General features: G+C 37.2%; 2 long non-coding RNA genes across 2 annotated transcripts in view; one reads left to right on the forward strand and one right to left on the reverse strand.

The window, feature by feature from the left end:
• Positions 1-4,638, forward strand: part of LOC148126829 (uncharacterized) — a 34,264-nt gene extending 29,626 nt beyond the window's left edge. Inside the window, exon 3 of the long non-coding RNA XR_015741610.1 lies at positions 4,549-4,638. This is a non-coding gene — a long non-coding RNA (uncharacterized LOC148126829). The remainder of the gene's footprint in view (positions 1-4,548) is intronic.
• On the reverse strand, positions 180-20,138 carry LOC148126830 (uncharacterized). The gene is made up of 3 exons (XR_015741611.1): positions 20,123-20,138; positions 19,078-19,124; positions 180-205 (listed from the first exon to the last, which is right to left on the reverse strand). It is a non-coding gene; the product is annotated as an uncharacterized LOC148126830 (long non-coding RNA).
• Positions 20,139-20,356: the final 218 nt, after the last annotated feature.

Below are 20,356 nucleotides of genomic sequence, written 5' to 3' on the forward strand. Positions count from 1 at the left end.
AAAACAGAGAGAGAGAGAGAGAGAGAGAGAGAGAGAGAGAGAGAGAGTATACATATACAGATATGAATTAAGTACTTCAAAAATATAATTGCCATATTTGTTATTTTATTTTTAGAGGAAAATCCTTATACTCACAATTATTTTTCTTCATGCATACTAATTATTCTTCCTCAGTTTCATACCAGGTGAGAAATTCCTTTCTCATCTACACAAAAATAGTGTTAATAAAAAAAAGACTCACTGAAAATAATAAAGTGAATGCCATATTCACACATATACTTCAAGGTTTGTAAAACTCTTAAACTAGATGCATTGTTTTTGTTTCAAAAACATTTTCTTTTGCATCTCTTTTGTTCAGAAAATGTGCTTTATTATGATAATAGTGCAGGTGTTTGTGTCAGAAAACCACAGACCCCTCAACAGAGTAAGCAGAAAAGTGAACAAAATAGCACTGCGAAGGAAATAATACAAAATTCTTACTAAAGATGATCCTCTGTAACAGATTGGGAGCAAGACTAAAAAAAGATTAGCTGCAATTAAATACACCACACTATTCCAGAATGTAAAGCCACCCAAATGTTAATAGCTTTGGATTCTTTTTATCAATACAATTTTATATTAGTTTATTTCTTTATCTTCTGAAGAATGTTTAGTGTTGCCTATGCAATATTTGAAACCTCCTTTGTGTTCTCTCTTCATCAAGCTAATTTTTTGTTCCATGTGTTTGTTCTTTTTTTAAACTAGCATATACATTTTTCAATTGGTTTTGCATTTTACTGCCCGTTTTAATCCCACGAGCAAATAATGGTTTTTCTGCAGAACCCCAATAGTCTCCCATTCAGCAGTTATCTTACAGGGCAAGCTCTGCTTAGTTTCAACAACCCAACTCTCATCATGTGTCTGTAATCTCTAGGCACATATATGCTTGGGTAGCATTTTATAGACAAACATATAAAACTTCCTTTATGAGAGAAGCTAACCAAGAACTGCATGTGGTTTAATCAGTTTCACCAATTCATTGATTTTTATGGAACTAGAGAGAACAGCTGCAGTAAGGAAAACCAAGTGAACATATTTTGTTTTACTTCCTCTTCCTGCTGTGAGGTTTCCCCATTCCTTCCGTGCTCCATTACATTGATGCATTTATCAAGCTATTGATGCTATAACAGAAATGCTGCTATTGTGTTCACAAAGAGAATGTTGCTTGTGTATGCTCCCAAATAATTTCCTGTAAGCAATAAAGCCTGCAAGTTTGTACACAGTTAAACTGATTTAGGATTATGGTGTTCAAGGAGGCAAAAGTGTGGTCCTTTTTTAATAACTATTAAATAAGCACTAAAAATGGGTTATTAGGGCTTTATAATAGTGATAGAAGTAGTGAGTCTTTAATCAAGCAAAAATCATAGTTTCAATTTGTGATCTATTATATTCTGCTGAACAACATGCTGGTTGTTTGATTATTTTAGCCCTTACCTTTATTAATTTAAGAGAATCCACCCCACAAAAATAAGTGCTTCAACTGATGTAAGATTTTTAAAGAAAAACCTTCAAAATACATAAATGTAATCTATCTTGTTGAGATAAAATTAGTACATATTATATTTTCCTTGAAATAATAGTCCTATTTTTTTCCCCAAGATATAACCAATGCATAATTGTAACACTATAGCCAATATTCTTCTTTTAACGTACCTCAAGGCTCCATAATTTATATATAAAAATGCTCTTTTACCAAATTAAATGGAATAGTAAAATGTCAGTTGTAGCATTTCTAATTGAGCAGATGTGCTGATACTGACAAATGTTTTAAATTAAATTATACACTTTTGATGAGTAGTCTTGCATCTGATATAGTAAGTCTTTATAAATCTGATAAACACTTTCATCTCCCTCTTCTTGAGGAAGGGAACAGGAGTGGAAAAAAAACATGTATTGGAAAACAGATTAAAATGTATTGATGTACTGCTTTGTAATTAATCACTGTTTTATAACCCAGTCAGTTTAATTCTGCCAGACTGAAGTGAAAGGGGCCCCATTTTGTTTTCTTGGCTATATATCTATTTTTCAGTGTATATTGCACTATTAAAGGCATACTAACTTTGGTCAAACCTGAAAACTCTACATCTACAATCATGATGAAGAATGCATTAGAAAATATATATAATTGTATAACTGTAAAATTTGGGAAATAAATTTATTTTTGAAATAATGACAATGCTTTTAAATAATAGCAGGAATAATATCAGCAATAACAATCAGCACTTTTCACTGATACAGCAGCTCACTTGTGATACATTTAATTTGTTTAATTTTCAGTTTTTCTTGTCATTTTTCATCTAGTATTCATAGATGTGCATTATAGAAATAAGCACTATGTATAATGTATATTGACTCTTGTTCACATATATAACATGAATTATTGGCAGACAGGGAGTTTTTATACTTTTAGAATCATTAAATGGACATTTCAGTGTCTGCTGACTTATATAAAATGACTTTTTCCTACAAAGTATAGGTGCTTAACTGATGTTTTGTTAACATAGCTTAAGAATTCCTTCACTTTGTCATAAGTTGAAAGTGACTGATTTTGACTCAATTCTATTATTGGTTGCTTATGTGCCATCAGGTTGGTGTCAACTCTTAGATACCACATAGGTAGATTTTCACAATATCTTCCAAGTTTTCCAATGGTGCACAATCAATTCTGTAATTGAACTGATCCACTTTTGCCAGCATTAGAGAGAGCCAAAACTTTGCATAATGTGTCCAAACTCAAGGCCTGCAGGCTGATTCTGGCCCATAGGGTACTTAAATACGGCCCGTGGAACTGGCCTGGAAATATCAAAAGACTGTCCCATGATACTGTCACCAGCTACTGGTGCTAAAATGGGCTATGTGTGGCCCCTGTGCATCTCATTTTCACTGTCCATGGCCTCTTGAAGCCCTCTGCTGGCCAAAAACAGCCCAAAAATGGGCTGAAAAGGGGCCAAAAACAGACCTGAAAATGGGCCAAAAATGGCCCCAAATGGGCAGGAAAACAGCCTATAAGTAGGCCAAGAACATGCTGGAAAATGGCCTGGAAAACAGCCCCCAAAACAGGCCTAAAAGGCCTGAAAATGGGCTGAAAAATGGGCCGGAAATGGGTTAAAAAACAGCCTTGAAAACGGCCAGCAGAGTGCTACAGGAGTCCATGGAGAGTGAAAACTAGGTGCAAGGGGCCACATGCAGACCCTCTGCACCCTGTTTTGGCCAGCAGGGTGCTGCAGGAGGCAATCACCCCTCCCTACCTCCCCACTGGCCTGCAGAGGAGAACTACATTGCTAATGTGGCCCACAAAGAAACCTAGTTTGACACCCCTGTTCTAGTCTATTGAGGGTATTCTCAGACATTTTCTTTAACAACAAATTTCAAAAGCATCAATATTCTATCCAGCTTCTTGAAGGTCAAACTCACTTCCATAGTGTCATGTGCACATTGGTTACACTATTCTGATCTTTGTAGGTATAAATGCATCATGGCATCTTTATATATCTTTTCTATGGACATATTGAGATGTGCTAGTCTGTGGTGTATTTCTTGACTGCTTGTTTCTGTAGTGTTGATGGTAGATCCTAAAAGACAAAATCTATCTACCACTTTAGCATCTTCATTGCCAGATCTATTACTGGTTGTTCTACTTGCTATCATTAGTTTAGTCTTTATTTTTAATTTATATCCACTTTTTCATTGTGATCCTTGACTTTTATTACTGGAGTTTGCAGGTCTTTTGCACTTTCAGCTATCAAAGCACCATTACCATTGATATGCTGCATGGAGCAGAGAATATACCAGAAGGAAAAAAGCCTGGACATTGACTCTAATCCAAACTATTTACATCTATCCCATAATATGGCCTATACAATGAAAAAAAAAACTCTTCGGAAGTCTAAACAAACCATAAAAGTACTTTCATTTTATGCTGATATTAGTGAGTATCTATGTCCAGAACAAACATAAGCATATCCACAGATATTCATCACACTATTCTTTCTAAAGCAATATTACACAAGGTACAGAATGGGAATAAGAAATAATAAAGAAATCAAAGATAGAAAAATAAAAGGGAAATATGGCTACATCTAGGTTATAAAAAACATTCATTCATTATACCTTTCCATAACTCTGCTGTCCATCATGAGTTTTTACCCTTTGTACAAGAGAAATTAAGCACGTTAGTGAAAAGTTTAAAATCCTTCATACTAGAATTTTGCCACTAATGCTTTACAAATAAATATGTATTTTTATTTATTTATTTTTCTTCAGGGCTAGTATGGGGTCTGATTCATGGAATTTGCAAGTTAAAATGTTTTAGTGAAAGAAATATTCTAAGATTGAAAAGGAAGTTAAATTCTCTTTCTGCATCTTTATCCTTCTGAGTCTTATAGTAACAATAACAAGAGTGCCATAATGCTAGTGTTTATTTAGCAAAATAAGCAATGCAGCTACTTCGTTTCCTTTCTTCTTCATATGAGTGATATCTTAAAAATTCCCTGTGTTATTCTGTTCCAGATAATAGTCACTTCAAAAATCGCTTTGAAGCAAGTACTGAAATTCCCTGGGATATTTTCTGTAGTCTTAATGGAACTTATTTTAATACAATTGTCTGAGTCAAAAAATGTATTTTCCATTTTTATTTATTACAAAGTAAAATAGACAAAACTGTATCAATAGACCCCAATAGTAGTTTTTCATGACATTTATTTTTCTTCAACGCAATAAAATGCACTAGATTTCTATATCAAGACTACTAAATAAATGTTTTAAAAAATGCCTGAATTACACAAAAGTAAGCTAAATAAACAGCTGAAGTAGCTTCATCATGAATTCTATTTTTATATTCTACCTATTGTCATATGTACTTAATAGTTTTTGTCATACTTGACAAATAATTACAAATCCATAACCTGAAATAACACCCACATTCTCTTCCATACTGTAGAACAGGGCTGTCATAACTCGCGGCATCATGTCATATATTGCAACTTTTTTTCCCTTCACTAAACTGAGGGTGGGCGTGGCCAGCATGTGATGCATCCTGCCTGCCAGCCACCAGTTTGACACCCTGATGTAGAATATTCTTACATTATTCAAACATTTTTGATCATTCCTGTGGTAACTTAAGTAAACATAGGTGAAACCAGACTTGCAGCTTCTTGAATGTTGCCAACAATTTACTGTTAACTTTCTGGAAGTCTGTTTATTTAAAAAGCAAAGAATTTCTGACTCTGACAGAATTTTATGGTCCTTCTTAGTTCTATGACTAAACCTCTAAAGAACTCCACACCAGCTCTTCAATATTGTAGCTCCCTTGTGGGATTGTTGTATTCAAAAGCATGCTTCAAATATGTGTTATCTTCACAAGGTTCCAAATCTATAAGGATACTTAGAGCTCATTTTTCTTTGCACCAGCTGCATGTAATATTAGCCCTCACCTTAGCTAAATGCATTATAATGTCATGTAAGGGGGGGAATTATTACCATATTCCTACTTCCTGTAAATCCAAGAGAGCTATTTCTGCTGAGTAGTATATCTTGCAAGTCCTTCTGAGGAAGCTGTAAGAACTTTCCAAGCTTTGCATCTACTGAGTTTCGTGTGGAGAAACGTTAGTAGCAGTAGTTGTAAAATGTCCTCAAGATTGTCCTTCTATGGCATGATTGGGCAATTTTACACATATTTATACTGTGTTTAAATGACAGTATTTACCATTTTGCCAGATAAAGTGCACATTGGACTATCTGGGGATAATTAGTATCCTTCCAGAAATCATCATCATCTGTTTTTAAGCCTGTAGCATGTAAAGAAGATTTTCTAGACTGATCATTAATTGCTGTATCATTGGACAGCAGGAACACTTTTGCTTTGAAGCTAGTGTTAGCGGCACTCAGCAATCTGTTAAACACATAGTTTGTTTTTTGCTATTATTCCATCTACCTGCCCTTTTCTAACAGATTGTTTTCTTTTTTGCAAATCTTTAACTGCTGATCCTTTTTTCTTCTAAGAATGCTCTTATCCATTATTGTTTCTAATTAGCCTGTTTATTTTCCTGAGCTTTCCTGTATCTCTATCTCTGCACACTTCCTCTTGCTTGCATCTCTCTCAGACCTCCTAAGCAGCTTGCAAACATAAATGAAACACAGCCACCTGTTTTTCTCCTTCAAAGCAGGCTTATCCGCCTTACTGTATTTTGCAAATAATTGTTTTGTGTATTGCAATCTTTCCCACTGAGAGACTGGCAAAACTTGTACCTCCTTCCTTTGGACAGAATGAACCACCCATGCTATTTATTGCTCATGTAGCCTTTGCTATAATACTAGAACCCATCCTGAGTGTGAGAGCTGCTTTCCTGCAGAGATGTTCCAAGCAGAATCTTTTCCAACACCTCTAAAAACAACAGTGTTCAACAAGCTCTACTGCTTAACAAATCTGTTCTGTAATGTAGCAGTCTGTCTACTCTTAGAAGCTTTGTCGTCTCTCTGTGCATGGAGCTGGCAAATAGTCAAGAAAACTTAACCATGAGAACAATGTGCAGAACTCATTTCCATTCATCAGCAGGGAAATAGGCAAAGAGAGTGACATGCTTCTGCTTTGGCCATAGCAGCTGGGCACAAAAGGCAAAATGTCTGTGCAGGGAACTGAGAGAGAAGGCAGCTGGGCACATGAATACTTGCTATGCTGGGGTGGGGTGGCTAAGATTTCCCAGGACATGGCACCAGGCCTAGAGCTGTGCAATTGTGGAGCAGCTTGCTATCCTGCAAGGCAGGGTGCAGGAGAGTCAAAAGGGCATAGATGGAGGGAGATAGATGGAGGTAGTGACTTGAAGCACCCTGCGGACATAAGTGTGGCCAGACTGCCAATACCCAAATTTTAACTGCAAGACCATGGGCCCACTGCACTGCATATAACTTGGAGCATGTAAGTCTATTTTTTTCAGTACCATCAAAACTTCAAACCCTAACCTTAACTTCAAAAATGGACACTGAATGAATGGCCATAAATCAAGGACTATCTGTACTCATTATCAGTGATATTGTTACTGAAGGATTCCATTATTATTCTAATTTTGTAAATAAAATGTTAGTTATATGTACCAAACCAAGAGCCTTACCCCAAGAATCTTTTATAATGTAGCTTTATAAAAGGAGCCTTCCAGATTGTTGAGGGCAATAGTATGTACATCCCAGGGTTTCAGATATTTAGATCAGACAGAACTGAAGAGACATCAGGTAAAACAAAGGGTGGAGGATTATGTTTATATATCAACAACAGCTGGTCTCAGGATATAACTATAATATATAAATTCTGTGATGAGAATTTAGAGTCTTACATATCAACTGCAAGTCATTTTATTCTCCACATGAGTTCTCCTCATTTCTCCTAATAGCTGTGTATGTTCCTCCACAAGCTTGCATAAAAAAGGCATTATGAACTCTAGCTGATCAAATTATGGAGATTGAAGCCAAACACCCAGATTCCCTTCCCATCATTTTAGGAGATTTCAATCAAGCAAATTTAAGGAAAGAGCTCCCAAAATATTTCCAGCATGTAATTGTGCCACCAGAGGCAGAACTACTTTATACCACTGCTATACAACTGTAAAAGATGCTTATAGGTCTTTACCACGAGCAGCTATGGGACACTCTGATCACTGCATGATTCATGCCTACAGACAAAGAATTAAAACCATGAAACCAACAATTAAATCAGTGAGGACTTGGTCTGATGAGGCAAAACTAAAGCTCCAGGCTTGCCTTGATTACACTGATTAGAATGTTTTTGAAGATGCCTCTGCAGACCTAGATGAGCTCACAGATACTGTAACATCATATGTCAGCTTCTGCGAAGACTTATGTGTACCAAGGAATCTGCAAATATATAGTAACAATAAACCTTGGTTCACAGTTAAACTTAAGCAGCTACATCATTCCAAAGAGGAAACCTACAGAAAAGGTGACAGAATGCTATATAATCAGGCCAGAAACATATTAACAAGAGAGATCAGAGCAGCAAAAAGAAACTATTCCGAAAAGTTAAGGAATCAGTTCTCAACAAATGAACCAGCAAACATGTGGAAAACTCTTGATAACATCACTGGCTACAGCAAACCTCCTTCCCAGGCAAAAGGAAATCAACAACTAGCAGATGACCAGGAATGTGTTTACTGCAGGTTTGAAAGGAAACTACAGCCACCTATCTCCACAACCCCCATCTCAAACACACCAAAAACAACCAAGCCTCCTACAACTGGCCCCAATCCACTGGGCTCACAACCTCTGGTGATCACAAGAAAAGAAGTTCAAGATCTATTTCCCAGACAAAAGCCAGGAAAAGCACCAGGATCAGACAAGATAACTCCTTCTTGCTTAAAAGTCTGTGCTGACCAATTGGCCCCCATCTTCACCCGAATCTTCAATAAATCGCTAGAGATGTGCTATGTTCCTTTTTGCTTCAAATGCTCTACTATCATCCCAGTGCCAAAGAAGCCCTCCATCAAGGAACTGAATGATTACAGACCAGTTGCTCTAACATTTGTAGTTATGAAAATCTTTGAAAGACTAGTGCTGTCCCACCTGAAAACCATCATGGATCCCACTGTTAGATCCCATGCAGTTTACATACTGAGCAAATGCCATCACTCTGCTAAATAAATAATTACCTCAACATTCTCCAACTATTTACAAAGTCTGCACTACTATTAGTATTAATTTTCTCATCGCTCCTTATTACCCATCTCCTTCCACTTGTGGTTATATGACTGTAACTTTGTCGCTGGTATACTTACGATGTATATTGACCATTTCCTAGTATGATTTGACTGCTTATTGTACCCTATGACTATTATTAAGTGTTGTACCTTATGATTCTTGACTCTTGATGAATGTATCTTTTCTTTTATGTATACTGAGAGCATCTGCACCAAGACAAATTCCTTGTTTGTCCAATACACTTGCCCAATAAAGAATTTAATTCTATTCTGTTCTGTTCTATTCTATTCTGTTCTGTTCTAGTCAAATAATACTTATGCTGTAAACTTCCCAGAGAGTGCTGTAAAGCACTGTAGAATGATATGTAAGCCTAAATGCTATTGCTATTCATTCAAGAGGCAAGCAGTAAAGAAGAATAGCAAAAGTAACTGAATAAATTACACAATTCAGTTTGGATGCAGTTTTGTTCCTCTATCACTTGAAATATATTTCTTTCACATTTCCAGCATATAGGCATTTAATGTTTCAGGTATTTGTCATATATAACCTAAAGGCTGTGTATTATTATGTTTAGAACAATTATGCTCATACATTCAACATGCAAATGAAATTGCATTTGTGACAGAAAATGCAGTCCCACTTCTATAATATTCTGTTGAATTTATTTCTAGTTGAGCAATTATCATAAAGCTGTAATTCAACAGTGAAAGTGATTGATTTATAAACACATAAAATAAAATAATATAAATGAAAAAATATAAAATTTATAAATTCCTGGATTTTCATGGTATATAATTACACCCAAATAGGTGCTAAAATGTAACCATTTAATTATTTGAGTAGATTAGAGGAATTGTGTGTTTCACTGTAAAAAGCCAACTAGAAAGCATATTTTTGTTTTGATGGCTAATAAGATACTACAGCACTTTAAAGACAGCTCTGTATCCTTTCACACTGCATGCTGAGAATGCATAGAAACAATTTACAAATATTATATAATAAGTGAATATAGAACATTCTCAGAATCTAAGCGGAAGATATTTGAATTAAGGTGCACAACAAACTCTGTTACAAGCCATTTTGTTTTCCCAAGGGAATTAAAATCAAATTTTGGAAATCCTATCTTTTGTTTTAAGCTACTGTTACTTGTCCACGTGGAACAGTTTAAGAGAAAATATTAAATTTTATACTCCATTTGGTACCTCATCTTCACAGACTAAGGAAAGCAAACAGAGAGTACATGTTTTTTTTTTAAAAAAAAAACTTTTAAAAGTATTTTATGCATCCATCCATGATACTATTTATTCAGTTTGCATAGCCGCTCATCTCAAATCAGTAACTTTGGTGGTGACTACTCATAAAAAATAATCAAAACAGTTAAAGCACACTACAAAAAGATAATTACATACAAATTAACAAATTAAAATAACCTGTCAATGTCAGCATAACCAAAAAAGGGGGCCCTTTACACAGTCAGGACTCCAGACCCAGGCACACATTAGGTGTTCAAGGCCAACAGGTTGGATGAAATGATGGAAGAAGATGGTCCCTCGGGTCCTGATCCTAAGCTACGAAGGGCTTCAAAGGGGACCCTCATCCTGCTCCTACCAGAAGTCAACTAATGTTTCTCAATCCCATATCTCAACCTGAATCTGGATCAAAAGGGGTCCAAATAATCTGCTTCCTCCAGAGTCAGAAGCTTCTACAGCCTTCCTAAAAAAAAGGAAAGTTTGGAAACTGAATGAAAGTTGTCCAAATTAGTTGGGTTGAGTGATGACCCCTTGAGGAAGGGAAGTACCACCACCTCCTTAAGAGCCAACAGGACTTCCCCCTCCCCCAAAGAAGAATTAACAACTACCCAGATCCAAACATTTGTCCTCTCCTGAGCAGCTTTGATCATGATACAGAATCAAGGAGAGAAAATGTGAAAGGGTGAGAAATTGAGTATGAGTATGATTTCTTATTCAAGTCTTCTGATGATTAGTTCTAAATATTTAAAATGTTGGCAAAATAAAAGTTAGTGCAGCTAATATATGAACTGTAACCACTTTCCATTCACCAGTATATAAACTGTAATCTCTCACCCATCCATCCATTGACCAATTTTTACTCAGAAACAGATTCTGATTAAGTGAATATCCAACATATGATCCTGCCAACCTAGAACTTCAAAAGCATGCAAATGAAAGTAGAAAAATAGGTACCACTTCAGTGAGAAGGTAACAGCGTTCTGGGAACCTTGGCATATAGTCATGCCAGCCACATGATCACAGAAGCATCTTTGGACAACGCTGGCTCTTTGGCTGTGAATCAGAGATGAGCACTGCCCCTAGTGTCAGATATGAGTGGACAGGGGAAACTTTTAACTTTACCTTTTCAACATTCCTTTGGTGTTATAACCATACTATACATTCTGGCTTTAAAACTACTTGTTATTCCCTCAAATAAATCAGAATATCACAATGCATGTATGTATGTCTGCTGTTCAGGAGACCTGTCATGATGTCAGTGCAGACATCCTATGTATGTATGTCTGCTGTTCAGGAGACCTGTCATGATGTCAGTGCAGACATCCTATGCTGCTCTCTGAAATTATTTCCTCTGTCAGAAAGTGAATGGAATTTTTCACATGATGGATCACTTATAACCCTTTTTTTAAAAAAGAGAGAAAGCCTTTGATACAGCAATGTACTAATCATTCTTTCAGCAACAATTCTCACAGAAAATTGTAAAGAATCCTCTGGTCCAAACAAATTTGTCACAGGAAGACTATCACTATTCCACTGTATATCACAGCACTTCGATCAGTTGAAGTATGTGCCTTCTGTAAAATAGATGTATTGCTATCTTTATTCGAACTATGGCATCTACTGTGGCATCATACATAAAAAATATTCACTGGAGAGTACCAGAGTTGCCCAACTTGAGATCTCTGAGCTACTCAATATATATTGATTACCCCCATTCATAGATGAGGCTCCAGAGAGTTTCTACCCAAGACTGTAGCCTTCAGCTCATTAATTTTGCAGCAACTTATGTTCTTATGCCATAAGGTTTTCTGTCTTCTCTTACTATTTATTTGCATCTCTGCTTAAGATGGCTGTTTCTACTTCCTGCTATCTAGCTCTTTTTATACTTACAATTTTAACCTTATAGCTTGCTGTTGTGTTTTTCTGCTGGATTCATCCTTTGTTCCTTGCAGATTTTGTTTTCCCCTAAACTTTAATTTTAGGGGTTATCATTATGTCTCTTTCTTTGTTGGTCCATTTTATTTCCCCTTTATTGGTCTAGTAAGATTTAATTAAAAGAGCAGAGAAAATGAAGATTATTTTGATGGGAATAGAAAAATAGTTTTGGTTATGGGTGAAGAAGGCTAAACAAATTAAATGGAATTAAAATTATAAAGCAATGAAATGTTTGGGGAAGAAACTGAAATGAGGAGATTCTGGAATAATTTTTTAGAAGTCTGTATGAGAGTGACAATCATATGACTAAGTGTAGAATGAAAGAAATGCTATTAATGTTAGTGTTCACAGTATAAAAAGGAAGCATATTATGACATTGTTGAAAAATGATAAGAGTGCAAGAACTGATGATATTACAGGAGTAATGTAGGTGTGCCTGATTATGAAGTTATTATTTGTTTAAAGTTTGTGCTGCATTTGTGCTCGGTGACTGGAAAAATGCTATTCTGGCTCCCCTGTATTTTCCTACAGAAAAATGTGAGCAGCCAGTCCATGGCTTCAAATGCTACAAACACACAAATCAAGTAGAAGCTGACAGATTTATTGAACAAAGGAAAACAAAAGAATAACTTTAACTGCACATTATAAGACAGACAGGAAATACTGGGAAACAAGACAATAAATGAGACACAGCAATGTTCAGTAGAGAACTATAAATGCAGGACAGAACCTTACACTACTGAGGCAGGTGCGAGGCCCCACCACCACCTATCAAAGGCAGCTAAAGATGCTGCCCAGATGATTCCTGTAAATGGAGGCACCTTTTCTACGCAGGCCTATGCTCAGATCCATTCATAGGAAGATCATCTGAGCTTATTGAAGCACAGCTATTATTTCTATTTCTTGCCTAGTCGTTATCAAAATTATCTCATCTGGGGTCCCCTCCTTGCACTGGTGATTGGCCTCACAAAGTACTTTGAAAAGAAAGAGATAACACTTGTCAGTTAAGCTGCGAGATGAGCAACTAGATGAGGTTTGCTTTTAAAAATCTCAGACAGTCTTGTTTTTGTTGTTGTTCAAATGATTTTCCTGAGTACTGATTCACTGCAATTTAGCATAACACCATAAGCAGATAACAAGAAATATATTGAAGATATCAATCTGGTTTGTATTGAATTGCTCATTTATTTCATTCTCCATGGTTTGTCATTGGCTTTACTAATTATCTCATTACAACAACTTTACAAATGGTACAATTTAGTCATTAATTTGATGAAAGCCTTGCTGAAAAGCAACTAGATATTAAAAAGCATACATCTCTGACCTACAGTTTCTGAAGGTTGCAGAACATACCTCTAATTTAGTGCCTAGTTGATACAGAAAAAAAGCTGAAATTGCATTTAATACAGGGCTTCATAGTATTTACTTACACCATGTTTGTTACCTGGCTTATAGATACCCCTTTCAACAGGAAACTGGCTATTCTGAAATAATTTATAAAAGGCTACATTTCATCTTTTATTTATCTCATGAAGCAATTTTCAAGGATGCAATTGATCATATAAAAAGAAATATTTGTTTCACTAGGAAAAATGTGACAAAATAATCTCTTTTTAAAATGTGTGAACTCCCTGCAGAAAGAAACCTTTTTATTCTAGGGATTACACGTTTTCTTATTTCTTTCCTCTATAAATCAACAAATACAGAATATATTTTCCAACTTTTTCTCCATCATACATTTGTCACATTTTGGCACACACCCTGCCCAGCATAAAACCTCACTGCATACTGCAAATTTTCTTTCTCGTCACCTTTTGTATTTTTTCTATGAGAAAATTTTTTCAACATTTTCCCAATTATACTTAACAAAATAATCCCTCTGAAATGGCCATATTCATTTTTGCTACTTTCCCATTTGTGAAGGGGAACAATAACAGTATCCTTCCAATACTCTGTGCAGATATAATATTCATAGGCACATTAAACAAGTCACACAACTCTTCCACAGCAAAACCAATCCATATTTTAATATTTCTCTGGTTTCATAATCAGCACTTCCAGCCTTATCATTTTTCCACATTTTTAGAACATCTGTGACTTCCTTTTTGCCAATTTCATCATCTGTTTTCATCAGTAGTGGTTTGCATTTGCATTGTCTTTTTAAACTTAACTCTTCCTTTTCAATTTCATTCTTTTTTGCAACTATAGTTTTTCTATATATGCAGTACCTTATGTCTTCCTCATTTTTTGCATTTTCTTACATGCTTTTTTTCTATTCCACAGTTTCCTTCAATTTATCATTCCACCAAGAATCTTTTCTATAAATGCCATTTGTGTAACTTAACACACTTCCATTAGGCATTCTGTAATATAATTATTTATAATTCCAGTTTCCAATATCCACTTTTTATGTCCATATTTCATTTTTTAAATTGGATAGATGAACCTATTTTCTAATACTTTACCTTTCAAGACAGTGATGGCGAATTTTTTTGGCACCGCATGCCCAAAGTGTGTGCATACCCAAAATACGACGTGTGTGCTGCCCATGCATGCCCCCTGCCCCTTGTGCATGCACCCCGCCCCCTCCACATTCATGGCAGAGACCCAAAGATTAGCTGCATGCATGGCAGAACCAAGTTGGGGCAACGGCGCAGGTGCCCACAGAGAGGGCTCTGCATGCCACCTATGGCATGCTTGCCATAGGTTCACCACCATGGTTCTATGACTTGTATTTTTACTTTCTGAAGTCATTTTCTTTTTTCAGTTGTTTCTTTTAGGGTTTTTTTCTCCAATATCTTTTGTCAGGATCCATTCTTGACATAACCAAAAAGTGGTCTGCCTTGCATTTAAAATGTCTAATGCTTGAATCCTGTATTTAAAAATGCTTACATGGATGACTGCATGGAAATATCAAAGTTATTAACTAGATAAAGCTGTTCAAAAAGTAATTCTTCTAAGCTTCCACAAAGCCTAGATTTATATGTTCATAAAATCATCAGGAGCAAACTTTGGTTTGAAAGAAGCATTACTTCACACAAAAAGCAGATTTATACTTTGTTGCTTCTTTAATTTTAGTGTCATCATACCCAGATAATATGATATTTTCCCAGCATACTGAAGATGAATTGAAGTGGTGGCACAGTGGTTAGAATGCAGTACTGCAGGCTACTCCTGCTTACTGCTGGCTGTCTGAAGTTTGACAGTTCAAATCTTATTCAGTAAATGAGGACCCAGATTGTTGGGGACAATATTCTGATTGGGTAAACCGCTTAGAAAGGTCTGTAAAGTACTGTGAAGCAGTATATAAATCTAAGTGCTATTGCTATCCTGAGGTTTTGCAATAAAAACAAAATGGCAGCTAACATGCCAAATTTTAGTGGTACAGTTTAAGTCTTTTTTAATATGAGCAGGTTACTTCTCTGAGGACCCTATTTCCACTATTCACAAAAACTTAAAGCCAAAGTAAACCCCTCACAAATCAAAAAGATTAGCTATCATAAATAATAGCATTTACCTAATATGGTGAAGAAATAAGTTTTAGAGAAATTCGAAGGTTTAAAGGTGAGCTGCATCCCAGACTGAAAAAAGTTATGTCACTGATGGAAATAATAAACAACAATAAACTTTATCCCCAAAGTCCACTGTTGATAGTATAGTTGCTATGCTTGATAGTATATTTGCTAGTATGACATGTACTTTATGACAATATTGGCATTTAAGTCGAAAATGCTATTATGCCAGCAAATATTCAATCTGACCTCCTGCTATCCTATTTCAGTGACTATGTAACAACAAACCAGTATCTTTTTGTATAACATCAAAGCAAATTTGCAACAACTGCAAATTACTTTATTGTTGCTACTCAAATGTTTGAAGGACCTGCAATAGTTAAGAGAGGCAGTGGTTCCCAAAGTGGGCGGTACTGCACCCTGGGGGCGCTGAGATGCCTTAGGGGGGCACTGAGAGGCAAAGGGGCTGGCATGGGGGCACTAAGAGGCGGCAGGGGGGGCGCTGGAAGTGAGCGGCAGGGCACAATTCAGGGGTGAGAAAAAATCCCGCTGCCGCCATGTTCGATACAAGGCCCCACAGGATCATCCCATTGACTTGCACGTTCTGGTGCAAGTAGCTCCCCCAACGCAGCATTGGGAAAGGAGAACAAAGCCAGAGTGGCTTTGCTCTCCTTTTCAAACATCCCACTGCCATGTTCGGGACGGTGGAGGTGTTGCCCCAAATGCAGCGTTGGGAAAGGAGAGCAAAGACAGAGTGGCTTTGCTCTCTTTTTCAAACATCCCTCCGCCGCCATGTTCCACCCAATTGAGCCCATTGCACTGGAGGCACCTGCCCAAGCAAGTCCAAATGGAGCTGTGCTCGAAGTCAATGGGATGAGCCTGAGAGAGGGAAAGAGAGAAAGAAGAAGAGAAAGAAAAGGGAAAGAAAGAAAAAGGGACAAAGAAAGAGGGGGGATGGAAGGAAGGGACAGAAAGAAAAAGAAATAAAGGATGGAGGGAGGGAGAAGAAAGATAATGAGATATCTATTCTAGTCCAATCACCTGCTCCAGCAGGGTTAGAAGGGAGTGTGCGTGTGTGTGTGTTCTCGTAATTTACCAATACATTTTGGTTTTGCCTTCTTCAAACTGTAATACATTGGGAAAAAGTAATTTTTTAGGGTGGAGGTCTGGTCCAGTGGATCCCGTTTAAAGCCTCAACAAAATGCGAGAGCTTCCTGATAGTCTTGGCCACGTTTTATCCACAAAACCTTTAATTAATAGAAGGCAAAGATGTTTCAATGTGCTGGCAAAGACGTTTCCATATGGAAAAGGGCCTCTAAACTAGGCCTCATTTCAATCTGATGCATCAGGTCTCTCTCTCCCCCTCCCCTCCATGCCCCCCTTTCTTTATCCCTTTTTCTTTCTTTCCCTTTTCTCTTTTTGTTTTCTTCCTTCTCTCTTTCTCTTTTCTCTCTTTCCCTCTCTCAGGCTCACCCCATTGATTTGGTGCACCCCTCCACTCGGACTTGCTTGGGCAGGTCCCTCCAGTGCAGCGGGCTCAATGGGGTGGACCTGCAGGGCCAGCACCTAGAACGCGGCAGTGTCAGCACATTTGAAAAGTAGAGCAAAGCCAGAGGTCAGTAATTTTTGCTGCAAAGAATCACAAAAGCTTCTGGGTTGTGCACAAGGGACACACATGTCAATGCCATTCAGCAACATAAAATAAAGAAATACGAATAAAACAAATCAACAAGAATCGGCAAAGCATCTCTGATTAGATTTTATTCACTACTAGAATCTAATCAGAGATGCTTTGCCGATTCTAGCCAATGATCTGCTCCAGCAGGGTTGGAAGCATGGGTGGGATTCAATTTTTTTAACAACCGGTTATGTGGGCATGGCTTAGTTGGTGGGCGTGGCTTGGTGGTCATGTGACTAGTGGACGTGGCTTGGTGGTCATGTTATTGGCTGGGTGTGGCCAATCAATATCACTCACATCAAGACATGCATCTCCTCGCCTGGCCTCTCATGACTGTGAGGATGCTGCAACAGTCGTAAGTGTGAAAAATGGTCATAAGTCACTTTTTTCAGTGCCATTGTAACTTTGAATGGTCACTCCACACAAGCAAAGTACCAGCAAAGGAGGGGAAAAACACTCCGGAGACGTTCCTGAGACAGGAAGTCTAGTCCTGCCAAAAATGTAATAAGGGTTAACGGAGAGGCAGTTTCTGTAAGCAGTACCAGAATGTTTCCTTCCTGCCTTCCTTACAGGATTAGGCCAGTAATTTCTTCTAACAACCAGTTCTCCGAACTGCGTAGAATGTTAACAACCGCTTCTAGCGAATAAGCACGAACTGGTAAAATCCCACCCCTGGTTGGAAAGGAGTATGTGTATATGTGTGTGTATGGCTGTCAAAACTCCAGGTCAAGTAGTTCTGGGGAGGCCAGTCATAAATTAAAACACTTGCTAAGCAACCGGCCATTAAGTGAGAACCATTTGTATTTGGTTTGCCAGTCACCAAACCACACTCACCCAGTCACGTGACCAGCGAGCCACACCACGTCACGTGACCAGCAAGCCACACCCTCAAATTGGGCCACGCCCACAGAAATTTGAATCCCACCCCTGGGTTAGGGGCATTGAGGATGAGTTTGTAGCACCAAGGGAGCAGTGGACTGAAAAAGTTTGGGAACCACTGGTTTAAGAGAAAGCTTAAATTGCACTTTTAATATATGTATCTTCCTTATAGAATACCAGGACAGCTGCTGCTTTTAGTGAAATTCTTTGGTTTTAGGGCAATGGTGAAGATTCTCCTATCTATTAAATTAGCAAGCAGAATGCCTCAACGAGCAGCAAAAGTGCTGACATTCTTCATACAAAACAAATACGGTTATTTTCTCCCCTGATGGGAAGTAACTGGGTTCCCCTTTCTTTAATGGGTTTGTTTCTCTTTCTTTTGCACTCCATCTGGTATATTCCTTTGCAGCTTCAAGCTGTTTAACAACACAGAGAATTTGGTTTGCAGTAAAAAAAAATCAGTGAAGCCTAATGGTCCACTTACCATTTGAAGAGGGTTTTAGAAACTCTTGCAGAAATGGCATGTTTTCATTTTGGTACTGTTCATTTTAATGCTGTGAACCATAAATTATAACATATTGGGGCCATCTTGAAAGATGCTTCAAGTTTTAGCTTGAAAAATGTTCAGTGCATTTGAAAAACATGCTGTGTTTTCACCACTTCTTGTCTTCTCAAGGAAAATAAGTGCTACAAATATGGAAATAGTATCCATATAGTATGGTTTGTTTTTGTTCCTACTAATGAATTCCTTCCACCATATATTTCGAGACTTGCCTTTAAGTCCTTCTGGTTAAGATTTACCTCAAATCTTTCTGTCCTTCATACCAATGATAGGGCAAAACATAAAAGAAGGCACTTGAAATTTATTTGCCTAAACCACAGAAGAGAACACTTTTTACGTACAACATTTGGAGACCACAAAAGCTGTGTGTGTGTATGTGTGTCTGTATTCACAGTATCCATGCTCTTTGCATTTTGGGAAGGTTTTAATAAGAGATTTAAATAAAAGGAGAAAGTAGAAACTAAGAAAGGTAGCAATCACACACGGAGAGAATTTTAATTAATAGTCAAGTCAACATACCGGTAGCATAGTTCTGTAGAACAGAGATATAAGCATGAACAGAGTTTCTGCAAAAAAGGGATACAAATCAGAATATGTATCTTTGGACTTTAGGTTTTGTGCTACTTGAAGACAACACTAAGTATTAAGTTTTATATGATAGTGACACGTGAATCTAGCTGGGCGCTTAACCAAAAATAGACTGTAGTTAGTCTAGTGGTGAGTTTGCAGTATTTTTAATTTCAGTAATGTAACTAGCAAACAAGAAAACTTGCTTTCTTAAGGAGACCAAATATACACTATAAAATGGTGGATGGCTCAGATTTACCAGGTTTAGTACATGAAGAAAAATGCACCCTGCAGAAATGCATTGGTGAACAAAACCTTTGATATTATCTAAGCAAACTAGTACTCTAGAGGCCCCGAATCAGAGATGCTGCACACAGAAGTGTTGGTCTCTTCAGAACACATAGGTTTATTCATTATTTTAATGAATATTTAAAAAAATCCTCAGATACGTATTTTCATATCCCATATACTTAGGTGGGAGACATTGTTCTGACTTTGTGCTTTTTCTCTGGAAGAAGTCAGTCCCAGAATAGTAATGAAGGTAGTGATGCATTGAATAACCTCATCTGCGGTAGGTAGCATTCTCCTGACTTTCTGTTTCATTAATGATCTAATCTGATTGAGATAATAGAAGATTTACTACTCCTAATGGAAGGATTGCATAGATCAAAAGTGAATCATACAAAGATACAACATGCAATTTTCCCTTTTGGAACTTATTTAGCTGGGCCTTAGAGTTTAATTTTCTCCCCTTCTTTCCATTTGGATAGGTTATGCATAAGGGCTATTTCTGTAATTATAGAAGCATAGAGTAGGAAGGTACCACTAAAATCATATAGTTTAACACCACCCCCATCATCAGCTCAGTGCAGGCTCTTCTAAAGCATTACAGATAGGTCTAGTTTCTATTTAAGGAGCTCTTGTGAATGGGAACATATAATTTAATGAAGCAAACTGATCCTGTGACTGAGAATAACAAAACAGAAAGTTCACTTACTCCTCTGTATGGCAACTGTTGGGTATATGCATACACCAACTAATTTGGGTGAATAAATATATAAACCTAGGTTTAAGTGTTTGCAGCTTTAAGCACAAAAACTGCAATGTAATTTGATAATTAAGGGTGCGGTTGCAAGCAGCAGTAATAAGGCAGTGAGAGAGACGTAACACTTCCTGGTTACTGGTTGCTGATTCCTGGTTCCTGGTGTTACTGGTCGCTGGTCTGCTGGTC

The sequence above is a fragment of the Pseudonaja textilis genome, chromosome 2, assembly GCF_049901715.1.
Source record: "Pseudonaja textilis isolate UNSWEBS1 chromosome 2, rPseTex1.2, whole genome shotgun sequence".
NCBI classification, from domain to species: Eukaryota; Metazoa; Chordata; class Lepidosauria; order Squamata; family Elapidae; genus Pseudonaja; species Pseudonaja textilis.